This window comes from Rhincodon typus, chromosome 13 (genome assembly GCF_021869965.1).
Source record: "Rhincodon typus isolate 14 chromosome 13, sRhiTyp1.1, whole genome shotgun sequence".
In the NCBI taxonomy this organism is placed as follows: Eukaryota; Metazoa; Chordata; class Chondrichthyes; order Orectolobiformes; family Rhincodontidae; genus Rhincodon; species Rhincodon typus.
Window position 1 is genome coordinate 71,926,079 of NC_063344.1, and position 6,000 is coordinate 71,932,078.

At 44.4% G+C, this 6,000-nt stretch overlaps 1 protein-coding gene across 8 annotated transcripts in view; it reads right to left on the bottom strand.

Moving 5' to 3' along the window:
- cep63 (centrosomal protein 63) overlaps positions 1-4,899 on the bottom strand; it is a 96,455-nt gene extending 91,556 nt beyond the window's left edge. For 7 of the 8 annotated variants that reach the window (XM_048604705.1, XM_048604701.1, XM_048604706.1 and 4 more), the window contains exon 1: positions 4,808-4,899. The gene's annotated coding sequence lies outside the window, so the exon portion shown is untranslated. Of the gene's footprint in view, positions 1-513; positions 618-4,807 lie in introns of those variants that run through there. The other variant, XM_048604700.1, reaches the window with a different exon arrangement.
- Positions 4,900-6,000: the final 1,101 nt, after the last annotated feature.

A 6,000-nucleotide genomic window follows, 5' to 3' on the forward strand; every position in this document is an offset into this window, starting at 1 on the left:
ACTGAGATAAAGTACAAATAGTTGAAGGTTTTGACCTCTAACACCCAGAAGGACAAGGACAGCAGCTAGAGTCAGAGTCATACAGCACAGAAACAGATCCTTCAGTCCAACCAGTGCATGCTGACCATAATCCCAAACTAAACTAATTCCACCTGCCTTTGCTTGGTCCACATCCCTCCAAACATTTCTTATTCACGTACTTCTCTAAATGTTTGAAAACATAGATACATGGGAGCATCACCACTTGCACATTTTCCCTCCAGACCACACTCCATCTTGACTTCAAAATATATTTTTATTCCATAATTGTCACTAGGTCAAATCCTGGGACCTCCTCCATAACAGTAATGTGGGTGAAAATACACTTACAAGGGCTGCAGTGGTTCAGAAAGGTTGCTCACCAACACTTCAAGGGCAATTAGAGACAAGCAACAAATTCTGGCCTTGTCAATGACACTTGACTCTACAATAGTTAATTTTTAAAAACTGATCACCATATTCTGATTCACTTACTGCCTTTTTTATTCTTTTCAACTTGGGTCACAACTTGCACTGCAGGTGTTGGCACTATCAGTCAGATTTGATTCTTCATTCATTTTTTGACTGCTACTGTACCTGGAGTTGGCATATGACAGGGCTATTTTATAAACACATAAAAAATTACAGATAACATTTCTCCAAACTCATTCAAAAGCCTCAATGCCAATCCAGGAGATGTGCATACTACTGGCATTTGTCAGTGACCATTGCCTCTCACCCTGTCACCAAACAATTGGACCAATTATGAAATAAAATGCTTCCATCAGTTGAACATTATCAATGCATCATGTTATGGGAAGCCGAATATTAACCGCACTTTAAAATGCACACAAGAAAACATATCAAATAAAGATGCTCAAATAAGTTAAAGCTAGCCCCAGGAAAGGGCAATGATGATGCAAAAGTTTTGCACCACAACTGGTTTGTGTAAATGTCTGTGTTTTTTTTACCTCAGTACCTACTGACAAGGTTATTCATTCAACCATCCCGTTGTGTAATCGGTGAGATACAGAACGAAACAAAGGATAGAGCAGTATTGCACATAGAACACAAGCACAAAGTAAAAAGAAAGAAAGGAAGCAAAGGAAAGTCACAAAAATAATGAAAAAAATCATTTGTGTTAAATGGTTTGAAAAGTGAAGTTATACATTCAGCTTAATGGTCATAATCAGCTTTGTTTCAATTTCACCGACATCACTCTACCTCATACCTTCAGTACACTGTACTGAAGTCAAAAGAAAATTCATGCTGTATTTTGTAAATTAAAATACTAGAACTCTCCAGATTGGGGTGGAATGCCAGGGAATAGCAGAAGTCACAATCAACACGATTCTTCAGAGCTTGAAGTAGGTGAAGCAAAAAGAATGAAGCTCGCTCAGCCCGTCCTAGCTTGTCGCAGAGAGCAATTTCTCCCCAGTTCTCAACATGGCATAACCCCTAGTCACTGGGTGCAGTGTCTCTCACTCCCCCAATCCCAAAAGGCAGTTCAACTGACCCTTCACATCTCCTGATCTTGGGCTGCAGCTTAACCTTCCCTCCTCTCTCAGCCCCACATGAGCCCCACATGAGCCCCACCTGCAGCTTAACCATTCTCTCACTCACAGTCAGAGTCACACAGCACAGAAACAGGCCCTTTGGCCCAACCCGTCCATGCTGACCAGGTTTCCTGGACTGAACTATTTGCCTGTATTTAGCCCATATCCCTCTAAACCTTTCATATCTATGTACCTGCCCAAATGTCTTAAACATTGTAATTGTACCTGCATCTTCTATTACCTCTGTCAGCTCGTTCCATACATGCACCACCCTCTGCACGGAAACGTTGCCCCTCAGGTCCCTTTTCAATCTTTCTCTTTTCACCTTAAATCTATACCCTCTAGTTTTGGACTCACCTACCCTGGGGAATGGTCCCAGGAGGTGGTTTAGGACCCTACTCCCTTCCCTCACTCTCCCAGACCCCAGGAGGCACAGCTAGTCGCCTCCTCGCTGCCCCAGATCCCACGGTACAGCAAATACCCCTTCTTTCCCCCAATCCAAGAGCGCAGCTAATCCTCACTCCCCCCGATTCCGGTGTACGGCTAATCACCTCCTCACTCCCCCCGATCCCGGTGTACTGCTAATCACCTCCTCACTCCCCCGATCCTGGTGTACGGCTAATCACCTCCTCACTCCCCCTGATCCCGGTGTACAGCTAATCACCTCCTCAGTCCCCATAATCCCAGGGTGCAGACAATCACTGTGTTGTGATCTTAGTAGAAGCCTAAATGACTTTAACATAACATTACAGGGGTCATGGCACCGTCATTGTCCACACATATCTTGACAGGTTGGTGGTCAGGCTTTGCTGATGTGTTGAGACTCATTGAATAATGCTGCCTTTGTGCGTCTCAATGGTTGCAATCTTCTCTTACCTGTTCTACTTTTGCAAACTTTTGGTTTCACAATATACTTGGCACTTCTCCCTAACCTTGCTACCATGGGTGGTCATACCAGGAGCAACAAGATCAAGAAGACAGAAACTGCTGGAGAAACTCAGTGGATGCTGGCAAATCTGATGAGTTTCTGCAGCTATTTTTTTTTCATTTCAGATTTCCAGATTCTGCTGTTATTTGTTTCATTTTAGAGACCACAAAGACATTATTTAAAGTATTGTTACAGTGAACTAACTTTGCCATCACATCAACATGGCCAACTATTCAGTCATCTGAATTTCAGAAGTGAGGTGAGGGTGACATCAGCAGCATTCGGCCAAGTTCAGCATCAGTGAACTCTAAAAAAAAGATCAGTCAATGGAAATAAGGGGGAAAAAACACTCCACTGATTGGTGTCATACCTAGCATAACGATTGGGACTGTTGGCATTCAATCATCTCAACGCCAGAACATCTCTGCAGGTGTTCCTCAGGGTAGTATCCTTCACCCAGCCATCTTCAGCTACTTCATCAATGACCTTCCATCCATCGTACAGTCAGAAATGGAAATGCTCTCTGATGACTGTACAATGTTCAGCACCATTCATTCAACTCCACAATACTGAAGCAGTCTAAGTCCAAATGCAGCTAAATCTGGATACAATTCAGATTCATGGGACAAGTGACATGCATGCCACATTCACAACTGCCAGGCAAAGACATCTCTAACAAGACAGAATCTAGCCACTGTCCCTTCTCATTCAAAGACATATCCAACACTAAATTCCCCATTACCAACATCCTTAAGTTACCATTCACCAGAACCTGAACTAGACTAGCTATAGAAATACTACATCTACAAGAGCAAGTTAGAGACTAGGTGTTATGCACTGAGCAACTCTCTGCTGACCACCCAAATCTGTCCATTATCTACACGGCACAAATCAGGAATGTGATGAAATACTCACCACTTGCCTGGATAAGTACAGTTCCAATGATACAAGAAGCTTGACTTCATCTACAACAAAACAGCCCCTTGATTGGCACCACATCCACAAACACATATTTCCTTCACAATTGCCGCTCAGTAGCAGCACTGCATACCATCTTCAAAATGCACTGCAGAATTTCATCAAGGCTATTTGGACAACATTTTCCAAACTTATGATCACCGCCATTTAGAAGGGCAATGGCAGATGCATGGGAACACCACAAACTTCCGGATATTCACACAAATAGAACACTGGCTAACTAACAGGGAGCACAGATAAATACTATGCCATTTTCTGTTGCTAATACATGTCAATAAGTTGAATGACTGTATTGTACACAAATTTGCTGATGACACAAAGTTTTCAGAGAAAGCAAGTTGTGAGGAGAACAGTCTCAGACACAGGCAGGCTAAAATATTTTTCAGGTGGGAGTACAACACTTTGGCAAGAAGAAAAGGCATATTATTTAAATTGAGAGAGACTGCAGAACTCTGAGGTACAGAGAGATCTGGTGTCCTTGTACATAAATCACAACAAGTTAGCATGCAGTCAAAAGTAGTAATTAGGAAGGCAAATGTACATTGGCCTTTATTATAAGAGGTCAGAGTATAAAAGTTGAGATGTCCATTTACAGGGCATGGGTGAGACGACACCTAGAATACAAAGTACAGATTTGGATGTGCAGAGGGCATAATCTCAAGTAAGTGGTTGCACATTTAAGACAGGAATTTCTACTCTCAGAGGGTTATGAATCTGTGGAATTCTTTACCTTAAAGGGCTGCTGAAGCTAGGTCATTAAGTAAACTAAAGGCAAAGATGGACTGATTTTAATCAGTAAGGAAATCAAGAATTATTGAGGAAAGTCAGGAAAGAGGATTTTCATTAAATGGTGTAGCAGGCTTGAGGGGCTGAATGACTCACTACTGGACAGATTTCTTACAATCTAACATTCTTAGTGCAGAATTTGTTACACCAGCACCTTCTGAATTATGTGAGGCTCACACATCAAACAGCCAAGTACAGAACCAAAACAATGAGAGAACTAAATGTTGGAAATACTCAGCAGCACAGATAGCACCTGCAGAGAGAGAAAAAACACAGGTCAACGACTGACCATTCATATGAACAGATTTTTTTTTGAAAAATCGAATTTACTAAACAATGAGCCACCATCTCCAAGATTCTCCAAAACACCCTCCCCATGGGAGTTACACTGACAGTGAATACCCCACCAAGGAGTTACAGACACCCTCTCCCCACCCCTGAGATTAATGATTCCCCCGTTTTAACTCCACCACCGGGGAGTTACAGTGATTCCCCACACCCCAGGGGATGACAGTGCCACCTTAACACCCTACCCCGTTACCTCAGAATCAACCTCAACGGCCAGGCCAACCTCTCACTGCGCCTGTGCAGATCTTCCCCGATGACCTGATGGGAGTTGTAGTCCGCACGACGCGCGGCATTTCCATACTGCGCAGCTGCAAAAGCGCCCCTTCCATAATTGCGCTGTCGCAGTGACGTTCGGCCCTCACCCAGCTGCGCAGCCGCAGTGACGGAGAGACAGCCAGCGGCTGCGCAGCCGCAGTGATGTGCGCCCCCCCACACGCGGAAGGGCTGCGCAACCGCAGGAACGTTCGGCCCACGCCGGCTGCGCAGCCGCATTGACGAACGATACTCACCCGGCTGCGCAGCCGCAGTGACGGACAGTCCTCACAAGGCTGCGCGGCTGCAGTGACGGTCATTACTGACTGCACATCCGCCGGGTGCCAGGTGTGTCGCTGTGGGGCAGTGTCAGCTTCTCCCTGCTGTATTATAGGCAGGGATTGGAGGGTAAAGTTCTGGGCATGAAATGGACTGTTATCAGTTCCCCTTAAAAAGATAGAAAAGGAAGGAAAGATGGAAGGGCTTCGCAGTGCTGGAGAAAGGGGATTCAAGGACAGAGGAGCAGGAAAGTTGACGTTTTGGGCCGAGACCCTTCTTCAGAAATGGGGAGGGGGAAGGGAGCTCAAAAATAAATACAGGAGAAGTGGGGCTGGGGAAAGCTATGCGGGATGGTGATAGGTGAGTGCAGGTGAATGCACCACTCTTATGTGGTGGGAATTGGTCAGTGAGGTGCGAGTGACGTATTGAAGCATTAATGGAATGGGCTACCAGAGAAAGTGGTTGAGACAGGTACAAATAGCAAAATTTAAAAAACATTTGGATAGGTACATGGATGGGAAGGGTTAAAAGGATATGGATCAAATACGGGCAATTGGAACGAGCTGAGTGGGCACCATGGCCAGCATGGGCCAGTTTGGGCTGAAGGGCCTGTTTCCATGCAGTATTACTCTATGACTCTATAAGATGTGGGCAGGAAAATCAGTAACTGAACAACGAGCTAGCTTCAAGGAGGCTGTGGTTCAGTTGCAGTCAAGGTATAGACCTTTAAATGGGAAAGGTAGAACAAACAAATCCAGAGCTCCCTGGATGACAAAGGAGATAGAATTGAATACAAAAAAAATGTGCTTATGACACATGTCATGTGGAAAATAAATTGAGAATCAAGAGGAATTT